General features: G+C 40.2%; 1 protein-coding gene and 1 pseudogene across 2 annotated transcripts in view; both read left to right on the top strand.

Annotated features, from left to right (window-relative positions):
• Window positions 1–26,435, top strand: part of TEC (tec protein tyrosine kinase) — a 131,294-nt gene that overhangs the window by 61,683 nt on the left and 43,176 nt on the right. The window lies entirely within an intron of this gene.
• LOC113262471 (eukaryotic translation initiation factor 1-like) lies at window positions 5,780–6,628 on the top strand (annotated as a pseudogene).

The following is a 26,435-nucleotide window of genomic DNA, read 5'->3' as shown; positions in this document are numbered from 1 at the left end:
TATATATCTATATATATCTATATATCTGCATATTTATGAATTATATATAGAATTATATGTTATAGAATTTATAAATCATAAACACTTATGGATTTATGAAATTATTTAAATATATATTAATATGTTGTTTATATATTTCCTGGCAGAAGAGAGGCCATAAGTCCATACGCTTTTATTTGTTATGTAGGACTCACATCACTTGTTTTAGTTTATTCATTATTTGTACAACAAAGACTTACTGAGTATGTATAGTATGCTAGAGATGGAGGAATTAAAAGATGCATGATTCTGGCTTTCTTAAGCTTATAGTCTGGTTAAGCTCTAGTTCTACTTTTATAAGTTCATGATGACACATTTTCTTATGCTGGATTGCTCTACTGTGGAGCTGGAGTTCTCATCCTTGTGTTCCACGGTTGTATGACTCTTTTTTCTTTTTTTTAAGATTTTATTTATTTATTTGACAGAGAGAGACAGCCAGTGAGAGAGGGAACACAGCAGGGGGAGTGGGAGAGGAAGAAGCAGGCTCCTAGTGGAGAAGCCTGATGTGGGACTGGATCCCAGAACGCTGGGATCATGCTCTGAGCCGAAGGCAGACGCCTAACAACTGCGCCACTCAAGCGCCCCTTGCCTGTGACTCTTGAACTTGACTTGCCCTTGGGTTTCCACGTGTAAATGGGTGGTTGCACATACAGGATTTCAAGGTTTCCTTCTGTTCTTCAATTTTACTTAGTTTAGATTTCACAAAAGTACAGGGGTTTTGCATGCATACTTGCAATGCTTTGTTCTCTGTAATATCTCCGTAAAGTGTATCTGACGATAACCAACACATTTATCCACCATATATTTTACAAGTGAAGAAACTGGGGGACAAAGTCAGCTCATCTCTGAATTGACATCTCCTTTGACTAGGTGAACTAAGATGTCTTATCTTTCTGGCGAACGTGCTATCTGTTAAACCGCATTGTGCTACTGACCGCAAAGGGGGACTTCCTTAAACATAACTCCACTGACCACCTGTATACATAGTTTCCTTCCTCCTTCCCTGCTTTGGCTTTATGTATCAGACCTTTAAAAGGGAGTTCTTTTAACATTGTTGATTTGTGTTTCTTTTTTCCTCACTGCCCTCCTGGGAGGTGGTGGGAGTCCTAGGCTTGCAAGTAAATTTGAGTTTGTGGAAGAGAGACCTACGTGAAGAAAATATTTCTGGGAGTGGTTATATGAAAGAGGTTGAAAAGGGTTATACTTAGATGGTAACTCTTAAGGACTTTAAAGTGGGTTTGGTTAAATAGTTCATTTCAGAAATACTTGAAATCATTCTTCACAGAAAAAACTCAAAAATAACTCAACATGAATTTATTCACGTTCATAGTCAATCCCAACAGGAGAGACCAGTGTCACAGTTGATAAGGACCCCCTATAAATCTTCTATAATATATTATTAACTTTCCTTAGCATTTTTTACAAGAGTAAAATAAACAGAATTTTTGGGTTAGTTCAGCCCTGACTAGGATTGATTATAGCACATCATCAAGATAAATGGTAGAATTTGAATTTTCTTGGAAAAAGATGAGTAGCTTTATGCTAAAGATCCAATAGGTAATTCAGATTTTTTTTTTAAAAACACAGTCATTCCTTTATTTTCAGATGTCACATTTAATCACTTTTTAAGGATAGAGGTTGTGACTGAAATATCTGCAGGAAACAAAACCAACATCCACTGGATGAAATAGTGTATTTCCTGAGGTTCTGGAATTGGTTATCAGCAATTTTCTGTTCCCTCTTAATTATAGGGAACTTCAGTCGTGGTTTACAGCCCATTTCCCAATTAATAGAATTTCTGTGCATTCAAGAGTGAGAGATTAAGACTATGGACTCTGGAGCCAGATTACCTGGGTTTAAATCCTAAATTTATTACTTTTTAGCTGCATGACCTTGGACAAGTTACCTAACCTCTATGCCTCGTTTTCCTCATCTTCAAACTGGGGAGAAGGTAGTACCTCCCTCACAGGTTTTGATGAGGAGTGAATGGATCACTATATGGGAAGTGGTCAGGACAGCTCCTGGCATACAGTAAGTGCCATATAATCACCAGCAGTTGCTGTAATAGCTATACACACGAGGTACGTTTCATGGCCACCCACTTTTGTCTTTTTTTGTCTGCGTTTCAGGATTTTGGCTCTTGCCTCTGGCTTTTCCCATCTAGACATTGTTGGAATAAGCATAACTGTGTCATTCTCCTAGTATCACAAGGGATCCACTCTCTAAATCGATCTCTGTTGCTTGCAGTCTGTTGCATTTTGGGGTTTGTGGTAACTGGTGGAAATGCATACCTCAGAGTAGGGCTGTTTCACATTCCAGGCATCTCTGAGCCTGTGTTGGTAGAACTCTCAGAGGGGACCCTGTGCTGTGAATATTTTCCTCTGGACCTTTGTCAGTGGAGCACGGGGCAGGGTACTGGTTGTGGGAAATGTGCTGTTCCTTCACTTTGACATTTTCATTCACCAGAGGTGCATCTACTGTGAAGTGAAAGAAAAGTAAGCTTAGAGATGTAATTCCAGAGCCCTTTCTCAGGTTCCTGGAAGGACCCTAGCAGTTTTGTATTCATAATTTTGCACTGAAAAAAAGAGAGCCTTCTTCTTAAAGTGTATAAGCTTTAGGCCACTCAAAACCTGGATCCGTTTCTGCAGAGCACGGAAGACTTGATTTGTTCTAATATCTGACAATGTCTATAAATTCTGCCAGTGAGATACCCGCAGGCATCTCCACTGTACAATACCTAAGAAACAAGCACATTTCTAATATGTTCTTAAAAGTCTTCCTTTCAAGAGAAAAGTGATATGTCTGCTTCTGTTACATTTATTTCTCTTTAATACTTTGAGAGTTGTTTTTAGACGTACGAGACTTTTCGTGTTAAATGAATTCCCGAGTGTTTGATGGTTAGAACTACTCTTGTGAATAGGGTTTCATAGTATGTTTGTTCTAATTAGGTATTGTTAATATGTAGTCAAGCTCTTGATCTTTACAAATCTATTGTGTAATCGGCCAGTATACTAAGCTATTTCTAAATATGACATAGAGGCACAACTTTCTCTTACCAGCTTTGCTAGAAAAGGGTTATTTTCTATTAAATTTAATCCAAATCATGAGACGAAAACAATTTTTAAAAAGTTAACAAAAATAAAAGCATTTGAAATTGGAAGTAGGAATATACAAAAGGGTGGGGTTAAATTTTTCTTTACTGAGCAAGTTAGAAACTGTGTGCTGGAGGGAAGTATTCATGGGGGGAGGTAGAAGAACGTACACAACCAGGAACGGTGAACTTTCTGAATCGACTGAAATATAAAATTTAAAAGCACAGAAATCTAGATTTATAACTCATAATCACTACCAGTTGGTGGGGTAATAAGGTTCAAACCCAGGCCATTTGACTTGGAAGTTCCCTAGATACCGCTACCCTACTTTTCCAGAAAAAAAAAAAAATCTTTTTACTTGAATCAATTAATTTAACAAAAATATTTTAAGTGCCTATTTAGTGGTAGATGCTGTTCTAGGCTCTGAGGACACAGAGAGTATATAAAGCAAATGTCCTGTTCTCATGGACTTACATTTTAGAGGAGAAAGACAAGACAGCATACAGATAAGCCAATACGTATCTCCCACTTTGTTTGTTTTTTTGGTTTGTCTGCTTGTTTTTGGGTTTTTTTGGTAGGTGGTGGGGGGCGGGGAATGGAGATCTTAGGAAGAACAAGGCAGGCCATCTGGAAACCCCAGGGGAGGGGAAGCCAGGAATGCAAGGCCTCAAGAGGGGCAGCAAGTGCTTTCTTATCAAGGAACGGCAGAGAGGCCAAGGGGCTGGAATGGAAGGGGGAAAAGGGTGAGTTGGGGTGTGGTGGGGGAGGAGGCCGGAGACCTGGGCAAGATCACGCATGGATGGCTTTGTGGGCCACGGAAAAGACTTTGGATTTTTTTTTTTTTTAATGTGATAGGAAGATTTTAGAGGGTTATGAGTGGGTAGTGACAAAATTTGGCCCTTGCCCATCAAGACACCGGGGTGCAGTGGAACATGAAATGGCAGGGGAAGGTTTAAGGTTTAGTTTTGGCTCCCCTAGCCAGTTTGACCTTGGGGAGGTCGTTAATCCAGTCAGTGCCCCAGTTTCTACCTTAAAATGACGAAATTGGATTTATGTAATTCACCTTTTCATCTTTTCATTCACCATTTCATCTTTTTCATGGCCACATATGATTCTTAGATCTTAAAATAGTTATTAAGTGTCCACATATACTGGCAGTGGTTATTGGCTATGGGGAAGAGGAGACCCTCCCCTCCCTACTTTCTGCTCAGACTTTGGAACTTCCCTGTTCTCAGCCCTGAGCTTCACCCCTGCCTCTGAGAAGCCATGTTCTGGCGTGTGGATAGTGGTGTTTCACTGTTTTTTCAACCTGCATTTCTCTGATTACTACAGAGGATGTACAAGTGTGCGCATTTTCAGTGTCCATTGGCATTTACTTTCTGTTGAAATGCCCATTTAGATATTTTTCCTCCTTTTTTTCTCTTTTTTTAAAAAAGATTTTATTTATTTATTTATTTATTTATTTATTTATTTATTTGTCAGAGAGAGAGAGAGCGCGCGCGTGCACAGGCAGGGGAGTAGCAGGCAGAGGGAGAAGCACACTCCCTGCTGAGTAAGGAGCCCGGAGTCGGTCTCGATCCGAACACCCTGGGATCATCATAACTGACTGAGCCACCCAGGCATCCCCCTCCTTTTTCCAGTTAGGTTTTCTGCTCTTTCTTATTTATTTTTAAAAGATATATGTATTCTGAATCAAACTCCTCGTTCATATATGCTTTGCAAATATTTGTTTGCACTTTGTGTCTTATCTTTTAATTCTCCTAATGCTATTTTTTTTTTTTGCTTATTGTGGTAATATGCAGATAAAATTATAAGATTTTAACCATTTTTAAACTGTACAGTTCAGTGGCAGTAAGTGCATTCATCATGTTGTGCTATAATCACCACTCTCTAGTTCCAAACTTTTCTTTTTTTTTTTTTTAAGGTTTTATTTATTTATTTAACAGAGACAGCCAGCAAGAGAGGGAACACAAGCAGGGGGAGTGGGAGAGGAAGAAGCAGGCTCCCAGCGGAGGAGCCTGATGTGGGGCTCGATCCCAGAACACTGGGATCATGCCCTGAGCCGAAGGCAGACGCTTAACGACTGCGCTACCCAGATGCCCCCTAGTTCCAAACTTTTCACCATCCCAAACAGAAACCTTGAGAAAGTTCTGTGTACACATTGAGAAGAATATGTATTCTGGTGCTTTTGGTTGGAATGCTCTGTAAATATCTGTTAAGTCTGGGTCGCCTGGGTGGCTCAGTCAGTTAAGTGTCTGCCTTTGGGTCAGGTCATGATCCCAGGGCCCTGGGATCAAGTCCTGCATCAGGCTGTGCTTCTCCCTCTGCCTGCCTGCCACTCCCCCTGCTTGTGTTCTCGCTCTCTCTGACAAATTTAAAAAAATACATATTTGTTAAGTCCATCTGGTCTAACATGTCATCTAAGGCTGATATTTGCTTATTGATTTTCTGTCTAGTTGCTCTATCCATTGATGCAAGTGGGAGTATTAAAGACCCCTGCTATTACTGTATTTCTGTATATTTCTACCTTTACGTCTGTTAATATTTGCTTTATATATTTAGGTGCTCCTATATTAGGTGCATGCATATTTACAAATGTTATATCCTCTTGTTGGAATGACCCTTTTATCATTATGTAATACCCTTCTTTGATTCTTATTACAGTTTTTGTTTTAAAGTCTATTTTTTCTGAAATTAGTGTAGCTACCCTAACATTCTTTTGGTTCCCATTTGCATGTAACATCTTTTTCCATCCCTTCGCTTTTGGTCTGTTTGTGTCTTTACATCTAAAATGAGTCTCTTGGCCCCAGTCACTGAACTACTTCTGAGGACTCAGTGGCCTCCCCCTTGAACCCCCTTGCTTCCTGATGCTCCTTCCCCTGTGCCTGCCTTCTCCCATCACTGCCTTCCACAGGCCATTTGAACAGAGGAAAAGGAATCATATCTTATGTCTGCTATCTGGACCCTCCACTCTTTCAACGTCTTTGCTGATTGCAAGTAAGGGTGATGATCTGCTTCCTGCTGGCACTGAGGATTATACCCATATAAGAATCAACAGAGAAAAAGCAGGAAGACCCTTAATACTATCCAAGGGATTGCTGATGATTATGATAGAAGAAACTATGAAAGTGTTCAAGAAGAACTTTGTTTATAATGGTACTGTAATTGAACATCCAGAATATGGAGAAGTAATTCAGCTACAGAGTGACCACTGCAAGAACATATGCCAATTCAGAGAGATTGGACTAGCGACTGAGGACAACCAGCTGAAGGTTCAGGGTTTTAAGTGCTTTTGGCTCAGTGAAGTTTAAGTGAGGATTTCCTTGAAATGAGTAGAATTTCCCTTCTGTCTCTTGTCACAAGTTTAAAAACCTCACAGCTTGTATAACGTAACCATTTGGGATATGCTTTTAACTTGGACTAGTGTAACTCCGTCATGAAATAAACTGAAAAGAGCCAAAAAGAAAAAAAAATGTGAGTCTCTTATAGGCAGCATTATAGATAGGTCTTAGTTTTTTGTTTTTTTTTTTTTTATCCATATAGCCATTCAGTGTCTTTTGATTGGAGAATTTAGTCATTTACATTTAAAGTAATTATTGATAGGTATGTACTTACTGCCACTTTGTTAATTGTTTTCTGGCTTTTTTTATAGTTCCTTTTCTATTCCTTCTTTCTTCTCTTGCTCTCTATCATTTGATGCCTTTCTTTCATGGTATACTTATATTTCTTTGTCTTTATCTTTTATGTATTTACTGTAGGTTTTTGCGTTGTGATTATCCTGAGGCTTACATATAACAACTTATATGTTTTAAGTTGATAACAACTTAAGTTTGATCATATTCTAAAACTCTACATTTTTACTCTCCCCCCTTGCTTTGTGTTTTTGATGTCACATTTTACACTTTTAATCTTATGTATCCCTTACTAATAATTGTAATCATAGTTATTTTTACTATTCTTATCTTTTAATCTTCAGACTGCATTTTAAGTGATTAACCCACTACCTTTACTATATATTTACCTTCCCAGTGAGATTTATTCTTTCATGTTTTCTTGTTCCTAATAGTACCCTTTACTTTCAGCTCAAAGATGAATTCTTTTAACATTTCTTGTAAGGCCATGGGGCACCTGGGTGGCTTAGTCGGTTAAGCAGCCAACTCTTGATTTCAGCTCAGGTCATGATTTCAGGGTCCTGGGGTCAAGCCCCACACTGGACTGTGCACTCAGTGGGGAGTCTGCTTAGGATTTTCTCTCTCCCTCTTCCTCTGCCCCTCCCCCTGTGCTGTCTCTCTCTCTGAAATAAATAATTAAATCTTAAAAAAAAAAAAACCAAACCACATTTCTTGTCAGTCCAGTTTAGTGGTGATGAACTTGTTTGGCTTTTGCTTTTATGAAAAACTCTATTTCTCCTTTAATTCTGAATAACTTTGTTGGGTAGAATATTCTTTGTTGGAAGTTTTTTCTTTCAGCTCTCCGATTTTATTGTGTCACTCTATTAAGGACTGTAGAGTTTCTCCTGAAATATCTGATAGTCTCATTGGATTTCCCTTGTATGTAACAAAATTTTTTTCTTGCTGCTTTTAGGTTCTTTCCTTGTCTTTAACTTCTGAGATTTTAATTATAATGTATCTTGGTTTCGGTCTCTTTGGGTTCATCTTATTGAATTCTGATCTTCCTGGCTCTGGATGCATGTTTCACTTCCCATATTAGGAAAGTTTTCAGCCATTATTTCTTTAAATAAGATTCTGCCCCTTTATCTCTCTCTTCTCCTTCTGGGATCCCTATAATGTGAATGTTAGTCTGTTTGATATTTTTCCATAAGTCCCTTGAGCTGTCTTCACTTTTTTAAATTCTTTTTTCTTTTGGCTGCTCTGATAGGGTGACTTCTACTGCCTTGTCTTTGAGTTCACTGATGTTTTCTTCTGCTTCATCTAGTCTGCTGTTGAACCCCTCTAGTGTATTTCTCAGTTCAGTTATTGTATTATCCAGCTCTGTGACTTCCACTTGATATTTTTGTATATTTCCTATCTCTTTGATGAAGCTCTCACTGGGTTCATCCATTCTTCTCCCAGTTTAATGAGCATCTTTATAACCATTACTTTGAACTCTTTATTGGGTAAATTACTTACTTCTATTTTATTAAGGCTTTTTTCTTAGGTTTTATCTTGTTCTTTAATTGGGAACATATTCCTCTCTTTCTTCATTTTTCTTGACTCTCTCTTTTGGTTTCTATGCAGTAGGTGAAACACCTACTTTTCCCAGGTCTAAAGGAGTGGTTCCATGTAAGACATGAACTTTGTCATTCAGCCTTGCTCTAGATCTTGTTTGTGCTTGCCCAAGCAGCCTGTTATAATTTTAATATCTCCTAGTAGTTGAGGATGTGCCAAGACCTGTCAGTATCTCAAAGGGGAAGAGGATCTCAGCATCTAGATTTAGGCTGATTGGGAGCCAGACCCATAGACAACAGCTTTTAAAAGTATGCAAATATACAAAATCCTACTGGACCACAAGCATAAGCCCCACTGGCCACCAGAGCCAAGCTAGCTGGAGGTGTCCTTTGGGCAGCAGTTGCAAAAATTGGGGCTCCAGATGAGTATATAAGCTATTTTCTTGGAGAAGTTTTTTTTCTGGGATAGATCTTGTAGTAGAAACAAGTCTAAATAAATTTAAGAGAATTAAAATCATATCAAGCATCTCTTCTGATCACAGTGGTATGAAAGTGGTAATCAGTTATGTGAAGAAAACTGGAAAATTCACAAATATAAGGAGATTAAACATCATGCTGCTGAACTACCAGTGGGTCAAAGAAGAAATCAAAAGAGAAATAAAAAAAACATGTTGAGGCAAATGAAAATAAAAATATGACATACCAAAATTTATGGAATACAACAAAAAGTTTCTAAGAGGGAATACATAGTGATAAATGCATACCTCAAGAAACCAGAAAAGTCTAAAATAAATATCCTAACTTTATACCCCAAAGAACTAAAAAAAGAAGAACAAATGAAGCTCAAAGTTAGAAGAAGGAAGGAAATAACAAAGATTATAGCAGAAATAAAAGAAATAGGGACTAAAAAAGCAGTAGAAAAGATCAGTGAAGTTAAGAGCTGGTTCTTTGAAAACATAAAATCAACAAAGCTTTAGCTGAACTCATCAAGAAAAAAGAAGGCTCAAAGAAATAAAATGAGAAACAAAAGGGCCGTTAATAACTGACCACAGAAATGCAGAAGATCATAAGAAACTAGTATGAACAATTTTATACCATCAAATTGAACAACTTAGAAGAAATTAATAAAGTCCTAGAAACACACCCCCTACGAAGACTGAATCATGAAGAAATAGAATATCTGAACAGACCAATTACTTGCAAGGAAATCAAATCAGTAATCAAAAACTTGTTGACAAACAAAAGCCCAGGACCCGTTGGCTTTACTGATGAATTCTACCAAATAGTCAAAGAAGAATTAATACCAATCCTTCTCAAACTCTTCCAACAAAGGAAGGAACTCTTCCAAACTCATTATATAAGGCCTGCATTACCCTGATACTAAAACCAGACAAGAATGTCACAAGAAAAGAAAATTATAGAGCAATATCCCTTATGAACATAAATGTAAAAATCCTCAACAAAATATCAGTACACTGAATTTAACAATACGTTAAAAGTATTAATATGCCATGATCAAGTGGAACGTATTCCAGGGATTCAAAGCTAGTTCAACATCAGCAGATCAGTCAGTGTAACTTGCCACATTAACAAAACGATGGATAAAAGTCATATGATCATCTCAATAGATGCAGAAAAAGCATTTGACAAAATTCAAATTCCATTTATGACAAAAACTCTCAACAGGGGTGCCTAGGTGGCTCAGTTGGTTAAGTGCCTGCCTTCGACTCAGGTCATGATCTCAGGGTCCTCAGATTGAGCCCTGTGTTGGGCTGTCTGCTCAGTGGGAATTCTGCTTCTCCCTCTCCTTCTGCCCCTCCTCACACTCAAGCTCTCTCTCTCTCGCAAATAAATAAAATCTAAAAAAACAAAAACAAAAACAAAAAAACCCATCCCTCAGCAAAGCAGATATAGAGGGAACATATCTCAACATAATAAAGGCCATATACGACAAGCCCACAGCTAACATCATACTCAGTAGTTAAAAGCTTTAAAGCTTTTTGGTCTAAGATCAGGAACAAGGCAAGGATGTCCACTCTCACCAGTATTACTCAACATAGTAGTGGAAGTCTTAGTCAGAACAATTAGGCAAGAAAAAGAAATAAAAGATATGCAAATCGGAAAGGAAGAAGTAAAACTATCACTATTTGCAGATGACATGACATTATATAAAAAAAAACTCTTTAGAATCCATAAAAAACTGTTAAAACTAATAAATGAATTCAGTAAAGTTGTAAGACACAAAAGCAATACAAAAAAAATCTGTTGCATTTCTACACACCAATAAAAAACTATCAGAGACATTAAGAAAACAAACACATTTAAATTCCATCAGAAAGAGGGTTCCTGGTTAGCTCAGTCAGTTAAGTGGCGGCCTTTGGCTCAGGTCATGATCCCAGGGTCCTGGGATCGCATTCCATGTCAGGCTCTCTGCTCGTCAAGGGAGCCTGCTTCTCCTTCTGCCTGCTGCTCCCCCTGCTTGTGCAAGCTCTCTTTCTCTATCAAATAGATAAATAAAATCTTTAAAAAAAATAACATCAAAAAGAATAAAATTCCTAGGAATCAATTTCACCAAGGAGGTAAAAAACCTGTTTGCTGAAAACTACAAGATATTAATGAAAGAAATTGAAGATACAAATAAATGGAAAGATATTCCATGCTCATGAATTGGAGGAATTAATATTGTTAAAATGTCTATACTAACCCAAAGTGATTTATATATTCAATGCAATTCCAATGAAAATTCCAATGGCATTCTTCATAGAAATGGTACAATCCTAAAATTTTTGTGGAAACACAAAAGACTCCAAATAGCCAAAGCAATTTTGAGAAAGAAGAACAAACCTGGAGGTATCACACTCCCTGATTCCAAACTGTATTACAAAGATTTGGTAATCAAAACAGTATGTGGTACAGGCATAAAAACAGACATATAGATTTATAGATTAATAGAACAGAATAGGAGCTCCCAAATAAACCTACGCATATATGGTCAATTCATTTATGAGAAGGAGCCAAGAATACACACTGAGGAAAGGACCATCTCTTTAATAAGTGGTGTTTGGAAAACTGGACAGCCACATGCAATAGAATGAAATTGGACCACTTTCTTATACCATATACAGAAATTAACTCAAAGTGGGTGAAAGACTTGAACCTAAAACCTGAAACCATAAAAATCCTAGGTGGTAATCTTTGATATAGTCTTGGTGATGATTTTTTGGATATGACACCACAGGTAAAGGCAACAAAACCAAAAATAAACAAAGGAGACTACATCAAACTAAAAAACTTCTGCACATCGAAGGAAACCATCAACAAAATGAAAAAGCAACCTACTGAATGGGAGATAATATTTGCAAATCATATATATATGATAAGGGGTTAATATCCAAAATATATAAAGAATTCATACAAGTCAATAGCAAAAAAACAAAAAACAAACAAACAAAAAAAACCAACCCCCCCAAAACCAATCTGATTTAAAAATGGGCAGATCTGAATACATATTTTTCCAAAGTAGATATACAGATGGCCAACAGGTACATGAAAAGATGCTCAGCATCACTAACAATCAGGGAAATGCAAACCAAAATCACAATGAGAAATCACTTCACACCTGTTAGAATGGCTATAATCAAAGACACAAGAAATAACAGATATTGGTGAGGATGTGGAGAAATGGGATCTCTTGTGCTTTTTGGTGGGAACGTGAATTGGTGCAGACACTATGGAAAACAATATGGAAGTTCCTTAAAAAATTAAAAATAGAACTACCATATGATCCAGCAATTCCAGGGTATTTATCTGAAGAAAAAAAAACCACTAACTCAAAAAGATATATGCACCCCCCCATGTTAATTGCAGCATTATTTACAGTAGCCAAGATAAGGAAACAACCTGAGTATTCACCAATGGATGAATGGATAAAGAGGATGTGGTATGCATATATAATGGAGTATTATTCAGCCATAAAAAAGAATGAAATCTTGCCATTTGCAACAACATGGATGGACCTCAAGGGCATTATGCTAAGTGAAATACATCAGTCAGAACAAGACAAATACTGTATGATTTCTCTTATAGGTGGAATCTAAAAAATATAACCAAAAACCCAACAGTGACAAGAAAACCAAACTTATGGATATAGAGAACTGATTGGTGGTTGCCCAAGGTGGGGTTTGGGGGTGGGAGAAATGGGGGCAGGGAATGAAATATTTAAAATAATTTAAAAATAATGTGATCAGGAGCAAAAAAAATCACAACAAAACTTAGAATTCATGGTTTCTCTTATTTTACATAAAAATTCATTAAAGTATCTTTTGAAAGTAAAAATGAGCTGCTTTCCCATACATTCCGAGAGATAATCCATTGATTCCTAAATTGCAATAAAAATTGCATCTCCTTTATAGGGACACCTGCACATCACTAGAAATATTTTTTCTGTGTGTTTTTATTGAGAAAGAAGTTTAGATTCTTTGCTAATTGTTTTTAGTCCCTAAATTTAAATTACTAAGCTCTACACATAACATTCTGCACTTTTACCGCTAGCATTTAAGAGTCTCTATGACTATCAAATGTAAGAATCAGGAATCAGCAAACTTGGGGTCCAGTGCTGGTTTGGTCTTTGGGGGCCAGGGAGTCACATAATTACTTGAAGCTCAATAATCTTGTGCCTGCAGGACAGAGGCAGAAGGAGTAGCATCTGCCTTACCTATTTCACACAGTTGTGAAAATCTTATTAGAAAATGGTAGTGAAAACATTTTACATCTTTAAAAAAATAGTTATCATTATTAATGCTCATTTGATTGTCATTATCAATCATCTGAAGTCAGAAAATATTAGATCATATAAATCCAGATGGCACAAAATTATGTAATTAACACTTGAAAAACTGTATGTAGCTTTGGTCATACCTCAAAACAGAGGAGAGAAGAAAAAAAAAAACAGCTGGAAGCTATCAAGAAGTTCACTAAAATATTCAAAGGGAAGGGCTGCCAGTGTAAACAAATAGAGTAAACATGGTAGAATCCTAAAGACTGATGATACAAGGAAGGCCACAAGAGGAAAGCAATGGATTTAAAAAAAAGAAAAGAAAAAGAAAAAGAAAGAAAGAAAGAAAGAAAGAAAGAAAGAAAGAAAGAAAGAAAGAAAGAAAGAAAGAAAGATTATACACATTAAGCAGTCAATCCCTATTCCCCCCTCTTCCCTGCCTTTGGCAACCATTAATCTGCCTCCTGTCCTTATAGATTTGCCTATTCTGGATGTTTCCTATAAATAGAATCATATAATATGCTACTTTTTGTGTGTCTGGCTTCTTTTACTTGGCAAAATGTTTCCAAGATTCATTCATATTGTAGCATGTATCAATACCTCCTTTCTTTTTATAACTAAATACTATTCTATTATATGGATATATCACATTTTGTCTATTCATTCATCCGTTGATGGATATTTGAGGTTGGTTTTACTCTTTGGCTATTGTGAATAGAGCTGCTCTGAATATTCATGTACACATTTTTGTGTGGACCTATGTTTTCATTTCTCTTGCTATGTCATTGGGTAACTATGTTTAACATTTTGAGGAATTGCTAGACTGTTTTCCAAGGGGGCTGCAATATTTTATATTACCCCCAGACATGTATGAGGGTTTCAGTTTCTCCACATCCTCAGTAAGATACTTGTTATTATGTGTCTTGTTGATTCTAGCCATCCTACTTAGTGTGAAGTGGTGGCTCCTTGCGGTTTTGATTTGCATTTCCTTTATGGCTAATAGTGTCGAACACCTTTTCATGCAGCCTTTTCTTTTTAAAATGCATATATGCTTGCTGTCTTTGGTTAGGCAAAAACAAAACAAAACAAAAAAACAAAACCAAACAAACCTGTCTGGCAGGAATTCCATCTTTGATTTTTTTATGAAGGGTTCAGTGGTGTAGTAAATGTTTAGCAATTGGTAGTTGAAGGAGAAGCCCTAATTGTTAGGGTTTGCCAGTTTCTGGGGTGTAAATACTCCCACCGTGGTAGATTTCCAGCCACCAACATGACATTGAAAGTGGAGCAGGGAATTGGTATGCTCGGTAGGCTCTCATGAACTGGCGTGAGCTGACTCTATTGCATCAGCGGAGTGAAGTGAGCCTCATTAGGGCTCCCTGGTATTGTGCAGGGTGGGCACTGCACAACTGTAGCGCTGCCATTCACATATTAGTCTAACGAGGAAAGGATATAGTGTCATTGAGTGTCTACTACATATTTAATCTTCACCACAGTCTTTTGAGGCAGGCTTTACTGTCTTATTTTCAGAGAAATCCATGGTTTAGAGAACATGTTAACTAACTCAATGATTCACAGCTAATAAGCATCAAAGTTGGGATTTAAATCAGGTCTTTCTTACTCTAAAACTTATACCAGTTCATCAGCTATTTTGGAGGGATGCAGGGGGTGTCTCCAAGACCACTCCCAGGTTCCATTAATTGCTGGGGGTCTCATAGGACTCACCATATTGTTTTACTCATTACTACCATTTGTACCAGCAAAAGGATACGCTGTAAAATCAACAAAGGGTAAAGGCACATGGGGTAAAGTGCAGAGGAGACCAGGCGCAAGCTTGGAAGAGCCCTTTCCCAGTGGAGTCACATAGGTCATTCTTAAAACCTCCAGCAGTGAGTTGTGACAATACATGAAATATCCGGAAGCTTATTGGAGATTCACTCTGTGCTCAAGGTTTTGTTTTTTTTTTTTGTTTTTTTGTTTTTTTTGTTACTGGGGACGGGCTAGTAATACAGGCACCCTCTGTCTAGCATGTACCAAAAAGCAGGTGTTCAGCATAAGCCATATTGTTTGTACCAACAGTTTAGGCACAATGAGCTATTCTTACCAGTGCTGAGAATGGTGGGACCTTCCCAAGGTCCAAGTTCCCAGATGTCAGCCAAGGGCCAACTGTAGAAATACAAGGAGGCCTTTCTAAGAATAGCAGTCTTGAGCCTGCTCTGTTAACTCTTTTCAGCACACTAACTAAATGCAAAAATAGGAAAGAAAATTGAGAAAGTCCAAAGAATATGCTTGCTTATATCTTACAATGTCTGCCTTCCCCTCCCAGTGCCTGCATACAACTTGATATATGGTGGGTTGCTAATTATGGCTTCCTGAGTTGTGCACATCCTCATTTTGATACTCAGCTTCTGTGTGTGTGTGTGTGTGCGCACGTGCGTGTGTGCGCATGCCTGCTCTGTCTGGAAAACCTCTGTGCTTGAAAGGTTCTCTATGTTGACCCAAATCATGCTTAATTGTGACTGCTTAGCCCCAGACATTTCACTGTAGCTTCATAACCAGACTCTGAATTCTCAGTGACACTTCTCTCCTGAAAGGCCTTCATTTGAAACACTGAGGTTTGCAATTTGTGTCTCCAGTGGAAATATTGTTTCTTTTGTTCCAGTGCCCCAGACACACTGCTTCAGACTCACTTTTACATCAGTGAACTTTGACTAAAAGTGGAACAGTTTCCTACACCTGACCTCCTCCGTGTCTGGGTCCCGTGTTGGGGCCACACCTTGCTCTGTTCTCACGGGTGGGGGGCTGACTGAATTGTCTGCACAGTATCAAGGGGGACTTGCCATAGAGGAACAGGTCTGGGGAGGAACAGACCAGGATACCATGAGCTGATTAAAACCTGGGTTCCTTTTTCTCTGGGTTGCCAAACAGACCAGTTAAAGAAAAGAAAAACAACTTACCTTCTCTTTAGCTAGTTCCCTCAGTTTTCAAGTGAAGTAGAAATTATTTTCCTGCCTACGGTTTTTGCATAATTATCTTTCCACTAACTACTCTAATATAATGGCTGGAAATGTTCTTTTTTAGAGTTAAGAAAAGCAAATTATCTGAATAAAACAAGAAGCATTGGTTCTGATGTTAGACGGCCAGCGTCTGAATCCCAGGGTTTGTCATTCACTAGTTTATATGATGCAAGTCTAACAGGAACCTTAAGTACTTTGCACCTCAGTTTTCTCATCTGTGAAATGGGGACAATCTGTGAAATGGGGACAACCCTCATAGGATTGTTAGGAGATTCACTTGAGACATGCTTCTAAAACATGCACTAAAGGAATTTAAAGCAAAATCTGCCATAGAGTGAGTGAGCCTTGAAGAAAACTTAGTAATGTTGCTGTTACTGTTAAACCCTTGGTGTCTGTAAAAATCTGTTCTCTCTTTTTGACTGCTTATGCTGATTTGAGTAAATTAAATTCCTTACCCTCTACTCCACACTCCTTTAAAACTTTATTTAATTAACAATGGAAAATTTAAGATAATTGTTTGAAAGAAGTTCCAGCACGGAGGATGAAAGTCTGTTCACCTAAAAACCAGCCACCATGTGCTGGAGTTGGGCAGCCTAGTATTGCACCTGTGACTCTGACTTTGTGAGCTGACCAACCACAGACTGGCTCTTGGTTTTCTGGGGTGGGTAGGGGTGGGGGGAGGGAGGGAGGAGACTACTTTCCCCTCCTTCCCCTGGAATATAGCCCCCTCCACGTCTTGAGTCTTAGAGCCCCCTCTTGCCAGGCCAGACTGTAACGTTCTTCTTTCCCTGTTCCTCTCTCCTCTTGCCTTTTCCTTCTTCCAGCCTGCCTGTGTCTCTTAGATCCTGCTGACTTGTTCTTACATCACCTTTTGGAAGTTATCCCCCTGCCCCTGTGAAAGCCCCAAGCCCTTCTTATTCCTGCAGTGAAGAATTGGCATTTATTTCCTAATGTGAACTTCCTTTCTGGCTGCTCATTCTTGTCTCTTTCAGAAGTTCGTTGGTGTTTCTCGAGGCTCTAGTCCATGGACTTTTCTCTCCTTCTGCATTTGCTTTTAGAGGTGTCATCCATCCAGTGGCTTTGGTTAGCGCCTGGGTGCTGCCAACGACTCCAGTCTGTACTTCCCAGCCTGATATCTCTTCTGTGGTCTAAGCGTTTTCTCAGGCATCTCATATTCAACATGTCTGCAAAGAAATTCAAGGTGTCCCTGCCATCTCTGGCTCAGTGATTGTGCCATTGTCTACCCAGGTGCTTGTGCCAGAAACCTGGGAATTGGTCTAAACTTTCCCTTCTCCCGCACCCTCTCTCATGTCTGGAGTCATGACAGGTTTTGCCGATTCTGCCTTCTCAATATATCTATTCTGCCCTTCTTCGCATCTCTTTACCGCCATGATCCAAGCTGCCACTGCCTCTTCTTGGGTGAATACAGTAGCCTCTGTATCAGTTAGGTTTGAGTTAGGCTATAGACCACATAGGACCCTCAATAATAGTAGCTCCAACAAAATAGAATTTTTTTCTCTTTCAACGTTGGTGGGGGTGGGGTGGGTGGGTGAGAAGACTGGAAGCAGGCTATCCTGAATGGGGATGGTGGATCCAGCCCAGGGATCTTGGATCCTGTCTTTTCCTTCTATTGTCTTAGCTTATATATTTTATTTTGGCTCAAGATGACTGCTGGAATTCCAGCCATCTTGACTGCATTGCAGGCTGGAAGAGGGAAGAAAGACAGAAAAGCAAGAAAGGACTTCTCCCATCTGAGTTAAGTCCCTTTACCAGCTTTCCCCAGTGCCCCACACAGGACTTCTGCCTAGGTCCCATTGACTACAGTGTGGCTGCATGGCCGTTCCTGGCTGCAAAGGGAGTGGAGAAAGAGTCTTTCAGTCTCAGTATCACTGTATCCAACTAAAAGTCAGGGTTCCTTTACTGTTGAGAAGTGGATACCAGTGATAGACAATTGGGGATCTCTGCCACATCCTAATAGGCTCCTCTTTTCATGTGTGCCCTCTCCAGTCTGTTGTACACAAAGGCCATAGTGATCTTTAAAAACACAAATATAGTCATGTGCCTCCCCTGCTTAAAGCCCTTCAGGAGCTTCTCATGTCCCCAATTCAAATCTTAAAAGTCGTCAGTATGGCCTCTGGTCCAGCAGCCTGCCTCCTGTCTCCGTGAATCTGCAATTCCTTCCATTCCTCAGTCCAAACTTCCAGCTCTGCTGTCTCTCTGTTCCTTGAAAGCATCCCACTCCTTTCCATCTTTACAGCATGTACTTTTGCTATGTCCTCTGTCTAGAATCTGTGCTCCCCTCCCTCCACTGTCTGGACATCTTCTTCAAAGAGGTTTCAGCTTAAATGTCACTTCCTCAGTACAGTCTCTCTGATCTCCCAGTTTAGATTCGCTTTCCCTGTATAATATCATCTTTCACTTTTACTTTGTACCACCTAACTCGAATAGGTTATTGGTGCAATGATTTTTTTCAGTCTTTCTCTCTCTAATCTGTAAACTTCACAGGGTAGGTGAAGGCATGGCTTGGCAACCTGTGGCAAATAATAAATGGTTGTTGAATGACTGAATGGGATTCAGGTTTAAGGATGTATATGATGGATTTATTTTGAATCATGCTAAAGAAAGACATAAGGAGAGGTATCTGCTAGGCAGTCAGATACTCAGAATCAGGTGCAAGTAAGACGTAGGGGTTAGAGAAGTAAATCTGAAATCATCAGCTCTAGTCCATTTATCCTACAAGGAGGCAGCTTCCTAAGGGGATGTGCAGTGGGCTTTGAAGCCAGACAGATCTGCTCCGAATCCCGATCTGTCATTTACCAGTTGTGACATCAGGCAGTTGATAAAACTCTCTGAGTCTCATTTTCTTTCTCTGGAAATGGAGAAAATACCTACCCTGCAAGGCCATTTGTATGTGAGTATCTGGCAGATGGGAATATTACACATTTTTCTGTCTGATTGGTTAAAAAAAATCTTAAGAAGGGAAATATTTCTACTTGAAAAGCAGACAATGGAGAACGTTTTGTCACTTCCTGGTCATCCTGAGTGCTGTACAACCCTTAGCATAGTGAAAATAAAGACTGCTTTTTGGTCTTAGGAGGAGAAGGGCTTTGGAGCCTTTTGTAAGCCCTTTTTCTTTTTTAATTTAAAAAATCTTCCATAGTGCTTACCATGTATCGTGTGCTTGATTACATACGATTATGTGCTTCATAATCATTAACTGCAATCCTCTTCACTTTGTAAGGAAGATACAGTTATCATGCCCATTTTATAGCTAAGGAAACCGAAGGGCTGAGAGGTTGAGCACCTCGCTCAAGGTTACAGAGCAGCCAGTACATGGCAGAGCCAGGAATCCAGCCCAGCTGTCTGATTCTTGAACTCTGAATGATTACACGGCACTGCTTCTGGGTAATTTCATGAGACTTTCTGGCAAGCTAAATGTGTATTTACATAAGGATCAGACCTTTATTAATCTTTATATTCACTAGACCACGAATTAGTCTTTAAGAAAGCCTAATAAACTGGTAAAAGTGTGTTTTTGTAATATTACTATTATGCTCTGCTCGGAAGAGAAACTTGGACCAAATCTTGACCAGATGTGCTCTCTGCTGTTGTGTGTTACGGCTGTGAGTTACCAGAGATTAACTGTTTCTAATGTAAAAAGGAAGTGTTAATATAGTCGCTTGCTGATTCAGTATTGGTTTCATACTGTAAGACAAAACTAAAATAACAGCTTCAAAGAGTATAAATAGTACAGTCACATGAAGCAGCAACCGTCCTTCTTAAAAATGAAATTGTAAAACCAATGAAGTAAAGGTTAATCTCTTTTTTCTGGTTGGAAAGACTAGATATTGATAGATGCTGGTCAGTTCTACTGTGTCCTGTAATTTTAGGGTGCTGATATTTGTCAAGGTCCAAGGAAGAATCTCATTCATGCCATTTTATTTTATAAGTCAAATTTGACATCATTCTCGGGTCTTTCTTGGAGTCTAGAAGGGTAGGTATGAGGGACTTTCTTGAAACAGAACTCTAGTGGCTTTTGCTTTTATTTTCCCTAAGGGTTAATATGGTTTTGAAAAAAAAAATATTACTAGCTAAATTTATTAAGCACTTAAATTTGTCAGTTTTGTTCCAAGAGCTTAACATGATGTGACTTTTTATTTATTTATTTATTTATTTATTTTTTAAAGATTTTATTTATTTATGTGACAGAGAGACAGCCAGCGAGAGAGGGAACACAGCAGGCGAGTGAGAGAGGAAGAAGCAGGCTCCCAGCAGAGGAGCCCGATGTGGGACTCGATCCCGGAACGCCGGGAACACGCCCTGAGCCGAAGGCAGACGCTTTAACGACTGCGCTACCCAGGCGCCCCTATGATGTGACTTTTTAAATTCTTACAACCAGCGTAGGAAGTTATTTGCTGTCATTCATTCCCATTCTATCGCTAAAGAAACGGAAGCACAAAGAAGTTAAGTAACTTGTTCAGGGAAACACAGCAAGTAAGCGGCTGAGCCAGACTCAGGCAGTCTGGCTGCAGAGCCTTTGCTCCTAAGTGGGAAGAGCTATGTGACAGAATCCTGCTGGCTCCTAGCCTAAGGAGACACAGGATATGTAAAACAAAGTAAAGTGGTTCATCCTTTTTTTTTTTTTAATTTGTCAAAAAGCTACCCAGTTTTTCTTCCTCTGAAGAATAGCAGCACGCCAAGTAACAGAGCCAGACTCAGCTTTCTGTCCGTGGCAGCAGGGACCCTTGCATGTTAAAATGTAACCTCTTGAGGCCACAGTTCCTCATTGCCTAGAAGATGAATTTTGCAACTCCTTAGCAGCACATGCAGGGCCATTCATAATATGATCCCGACTTGGCTTCTCCATTTCCTCTCCTGTCTCTTGCACCTGTGCCTGCGCGCATCAGAACGCACCACGCGCTGACGTGCTGGCAGTCCGCAGAGTTGCTCTTTTGCAACTACAGGCCTTTGCTTGGAAAATCTTCTCTCCTTTCTTTGCTAGGAAAACTCTTATTCACGATTCAAGGCTCTGTTCAAAGAGCCACCTCTTCGGTGCAACCTTCTCTCTTTTTCTGGAAGAATTAACCTCTTCTTTGTTTTAGTCCCACTGCATTTTGTTCAGTGAAGAGCTTCCCACATTGCCTTACGTGTCATCATTTCTTCCCAGTCGCTCGGAAATTCCTGAGCCGAGAGCAGATGCTGCGTAAATGTCGTCCAGAAGAGTGAAAGGGTGAGGTGGTGTAAGGGAGACAATAGAAGGCGTGAGGCTATTTCAGCCAGTTCCTGACTTTGTTTATTATCTTGTCCGTGGGCCATATAAGACTTTTTGATTTGGGGACATAAACTATTCGGTGTGACCTGCATCCTTTTGTAACCGGGAATAAAATGTTTGCAAGTTGCAAAGTGCACAGTCCTGATAGGTGTGAAAGATGCAACGGGAAAGAGCCATCGAGTTGGTGATCAAAATCGTGTATGATTTACAAGAGGTGTTATTATTCTAGATGAACTGTCTGATTTTTAAAATTTGGCTAACTTAAATCTAATTCCGACATTTTCCTGGGTCGTCAGTACTGATTATCGACTGGGTTCTGACCGTGCTGGGTGCTGGTGGGGATCACACCAGGTGGCCACCGCTCCCATTCTCACGTGTTGTTCCATCTGTTATGGGCTTCGGGTAACTACCAGGAGCCCCACAAATCATAACTGTGGCTATGATTAAGTAGAAGTTAGGAACAGTACAAACGGTTTGTATTTCAGAGTGTGAGGTGTGTGAGTAGGACCAAAACGTATTAAATATACAAAATGTATTAAGCTGAATGATCAGAAATTACCACTATTTGATCCTTTCGGACTTACAATTTCTTATGGTTTGTTATACTACCCTTGTGAGTTGATGAGAAAAGCACCTCTCTTTCTGAATCCACTTAAAAGCCTGTGCATGGTAATACAGAAGTTTCAGATGTACTCACTAGAGTTACTACAGTGACTCCTACGCGTTCCTCAAAAGCCTGCCAAGGCTGGTTGGTGTGATGTCCTTCTGTGCTTCTAGAAGGGAGGTGAGGGAACAAGGAAGGAAAAACCCGACCGATATTGTCACCATTGCAGGTGATGGTGGGCTCGCAGAGAGTGGACCGGCTATTAGGGCCATGGGAATCTTGTATTTGGCATTAGGGGGCATCTCCTAGAATGTGTTTTGCAACATGGATTAACTTTTGCTAGAGTATCTGAGAATTAATTGCATTAGCGATAGCGAGCTAGGAGGGGACGAGTAGTTTAACGATGGCCCCCAGCAGTGAGAGCCAATGAAGAGCATGGCCGGGCAGCCTGGACTTGTGTATCTTCATTTGCCCTTGGTCAGTTGTTTGACTTCAGTGCCCCATTTACTCAGTTGTAAAATGCAGATGCGGCATAACTCATTACTCCAGCAGGGTCAGCAGTTCTGTAATTAATTGCCGAGCACTTTGAGATTGACGGATGCAAGAAGCTATGGAAGTGGGACCTCCAAGAGCAGTTGTGTGAACATCTGAGATTGTTTCACCTTCTGAACTAGGGCGTGCACTACCACAAGTGTAACCGAAGCTTTATTCGCAGCAGTTAAATAATGCGATCATCTCTACTTTTACCAGTTTATAATGGACACTTCTTACGTTCTCACAACACATTGTTTGTAACTAGATCCTACAACTTTGATCAGGATTTCTGAAAATGTAGGGGCGCCTGGGTGGCTTAGTCGGTTAAGCACCTGCTTCTTGATTTCATCTCAGGTTTTGATCTCAGGGTCGTGAGTTTAAGCCTTGCATGGAACCCACTCTAAAAAAAAGGCTTTTGGGATGCCTGGGTGGCTCAGTTGGTTAAGCGTCTGCCTTCAGCTCAGGTCATGATCCCAGGATCCTGGGATTGAGCCCCACATCCGGCTCCTTGCTCAGCAGGGAGTCTGCTTCTCCCTCTCACCCTCCCTCTGCTCATGCTCTCTCTCTCTCACTCTCTCTCTCAAATAAAAAAATAAAATCTTAAAAAAAAAAGACTTTTAAAAAATGTGATGGAGTGAAGTATTTTTTTGCCTTTTATTACAGAAAGTTTCAAATATACTCCAGAGTAGATAGAGTAGCACAGTGACCCCCATGTGCCCCGCGCCCTGCCTCCATCATCGTGTTGCACACCCTGCCCACTCCCATTACCTCACAGAAGTCATGTCGTTTCATCTGCAGATGCTTCGGTACCCATCTCCAGAAGACAGGGAGTGGCTCTCTTACATAGAACCTTAATGTGCTCACCCCAGAACATATCAACAGACCTTCCTCGATGTCATCAAACACCCAGTCAGTGGAAGAAATTGTTTCAAAAGTGATTTTATCTATAGAAGGTTCCCAGTTGAGAGGCCCTATTACAAAAGTTTTCTGTAGATTATTTGCAACACAAAGTGAATATTTCTATGGAAACCATAGTAAAGGAATGATGAGTACCCATCAGGCCCACAGAAACCCATGGAACATGTAATGAGGCCATTCTGTATTTTTCTTTGAGTATCTTTCTGAGGGGAGAGTTGATGGACAATTCCTCTTCTCTTACTAGAGACGTTGGCTAAGTCTCACACTTTCTCTTTCTTGCCATTGTTCTTGTGGTGCTTCCTTCTCCCCACCTCCCTCCCCATCTTCCTTCCTTTCCTCACCCTCTCTTCACTCCCTCCCCACCTCCAGGCTTGGGTAGAAGCAAAAGGAAGGCTTTGTTCCCAACATGGCTCATTGTCTTCATTGGGGGGGTTAAAAAAAAAGGAGAGGATGGCCTTCATAGAGAAGCTGCCATCATATGCAGCTTACTATTTTGGAGGTATTTAGAAAACAGACTGCAGTGTGATCCTCTTAACACTAGAGAGAACTAGAGAAATGTAGGGGGTCCTGTAGAAGTTTACTTAAAGACCGAGTTAATGTTCTGTTTTTGCAAGACCCTGGCAAAGCTCGGTTCAGTTAAAAATAATTCACATTTCCAGTTCATGCCGGTACGTGTGCTCCTCTGCCCTCCACTCATGTCAGATAAGCAGAGAGAGAGGTTTTCTTAGTGGGGAACTAGTCAGGGATGGGCAGTGAGGAGGTAAAGTTCTCGAGGGCCTGTGAGCCTCCCAACTTCTCACCTGTCCAGACACGCCGTCCTGCCTCTCAGGCCTCCTGGTGGGAGGCGGTGGGGCAGGTGCCACAGGGCTTTCCCGCTCCCAGGGCTGTCATTTCTCTGGTCATCGCTTCATCAGTCCAATGGGCTGTGATGGGGATGCCGGGGGTGGGGTGGGAATTGTGCCCCTCGTGCTGCAGTTACAGGTCTGGACCACATGCAGAAAGCCACAGAGTGTGCCACTGCCACCCACCACCTATCCCGGAAACCACATTTTCTCTCCTGCCCTGTTCACTGTTTGCAACTCTGACCTGTCTGAAACTCACAAAGCTTCTGTCTCCCGAGTTCCTCTTCATAAGAGATCAGGTTTGTGTGATTCTAGGTATTTCCCCATCCATAAAGATAGATTGTCACTAAAAAAAGCCTGCACATGTGCCGTGTCCACTGCAGAGCCCCCCCGCCCCCTGCACGCATACACACGTATGCATGGCATTTGGAATCCCTAGTACTAAAGCACAGCGCCTCTAGTCGGCGTTAACTATAGAGATGCAAGAACTGAAACCTAGGTTATAGGGCCTTCCTTCTCTTTTGCTGCTTAAAAAAAACAGAAAGCAGACAGCTTTGCAGTGACATATCCAACGATTGCCATCTGTGGTTGAGGAGGGATCCCTTGACAGTAGTTATGAGCATCTCTGACCATTGTAACGTGACCTTTACTCTGCCCACTGGGTGTTCACTGGTGCAACAGTACGCTTGGGTGGAACAGGGGGGCCAATCCCGGCGATTCTGGGCATGCCTGCACCCACAGGAATGGCATATTTCTGAGAGAGCGGCCAGGAGAAAAGCAGCCAAAATTCTTCTCTGAGACAGTAGAGTCAAGTGGTGGTTCTGACTGAATAACGTGAAATTAAACCTGGAGCCCTCCCCTCCGCTTAGCTGAAGCCCTTTCTGTCCATGCGTGTCCTTGTTTATTCACGGGCTTCCTCAACGGAGTCAGTGAGCACCTGCTCTGAGCCAGGCTATTTATCACATGACAGCATTGTGGGAGGTGCTGGGGAGGCAGTATGTCTGTCCTCTCTGAGCTCCCACTGGTGGCCTTCATCATGGCCTGCCTCAAAGGCAGTAGTAAGAAAGCAAGAAAGAAGAGGATAGGACCAGGCACCAGCTCTGGGGGAAGGTGTAAAATTAATTTTATTTCTCTACCAGATATTCATTGAATGCTCAGTGAATTGGATGGATGGATGATTTGTTTCTAAATTGGAATAAATGTTAAGGTAGAGCCTTCATTTAAATGAGAGCTGATTGGGGACGCCTGGGTGGCTCAGTCGTTAAGCGTCTGCCTTAGTCTCAGGACATCATCCCAGCGTTCTGGGATCAAGCCCCACATCAGGCTCCTCCACTGGGAGCCTGCTTCTTCTTCTCCCACTCCCCCTGCTTGTGTTCCCTCTCTCTCTGGCTGTCTCTCTCTGTCAAATAAATAAATAAAATCTTTAAAAAAAAGAGAGAGAGAGCTAATTGATTGCCTACTTCTGGCCTGTTATAAAGTGAAGTTGTTTTGCTTAATCATCATGGCTGTTTTTCTCTTTTGTTGTATTTGTTGGTTTTTTTTTTCCTATTTATTTTTTTAAAGACTTTATTTATTTGTGAGAGAGAGGGAGAGAGAGAGACCATGAGTAGGGGAAGGGAGAGAAGCAGACTCCCTACTGAGCAGGGAGCCCAATGTGGGGCTTGATCCCAGGACCTTAAGATTATGACCTGAGCTAAAGTCAGATGCTTAACCAACTGAGCCACCCAGGTGCCCCTAGTTTTTCTTTTTTAATCTATGATTTAAGACACTAAATTATTAGCAGAGAATTTCATAGTTTCCCAGTCTTCCCAGATTTTAAGTTCCCTGAGGGCAGGGGCCATATTTTCTTTAGTCTCATTGAAGTATAATCAATATGCAGTAAACTGCATATATTTAAATTGTATTATTTGATAAGTTTTGATATATGTATGCACCTGTGAAACCATCACTATAATAAAATAATGAACACATCTATCACTCCCAAAAGCTTCCTCATGCCCCTCTGTAATTCATACCTCTCCTTTTATTCCCACTATCCCTAGGTATTATTGATCTGATTTTTGACACTATAGATTGGCTTGCCTGTACCAGTATTCTAGAATAAACAAAGTCATGTGGCATGTACTCTTCTTAAACTAGTTTCTTTCACTCAGCAGTTTATTTTTAAATATATCTATTT

The sequence above is a fragment of the Ursus arctos genome, unplaced genomic scaffold (genome assembly GCF_023065955.2).
Source record: "Ursus arctos isolate Adak ecotype North America unplaced genomic scaffold, UrsArc2.0 scaffold_9, whole genome shotgun sequence".
In the NCBI taxonomy this organism is placed as follows: domain Eukaryota; kingdom Metazoa; phylum Chordata; class Mammalia; order Carnivora; family Ursidae; genus Ursus; species Ursus arctos.
The sequence above is the reverse complement of the archived record's forward strand: the minus strand, read 5'-3'. Positions and strand labels throughout refer to the sequence as shown.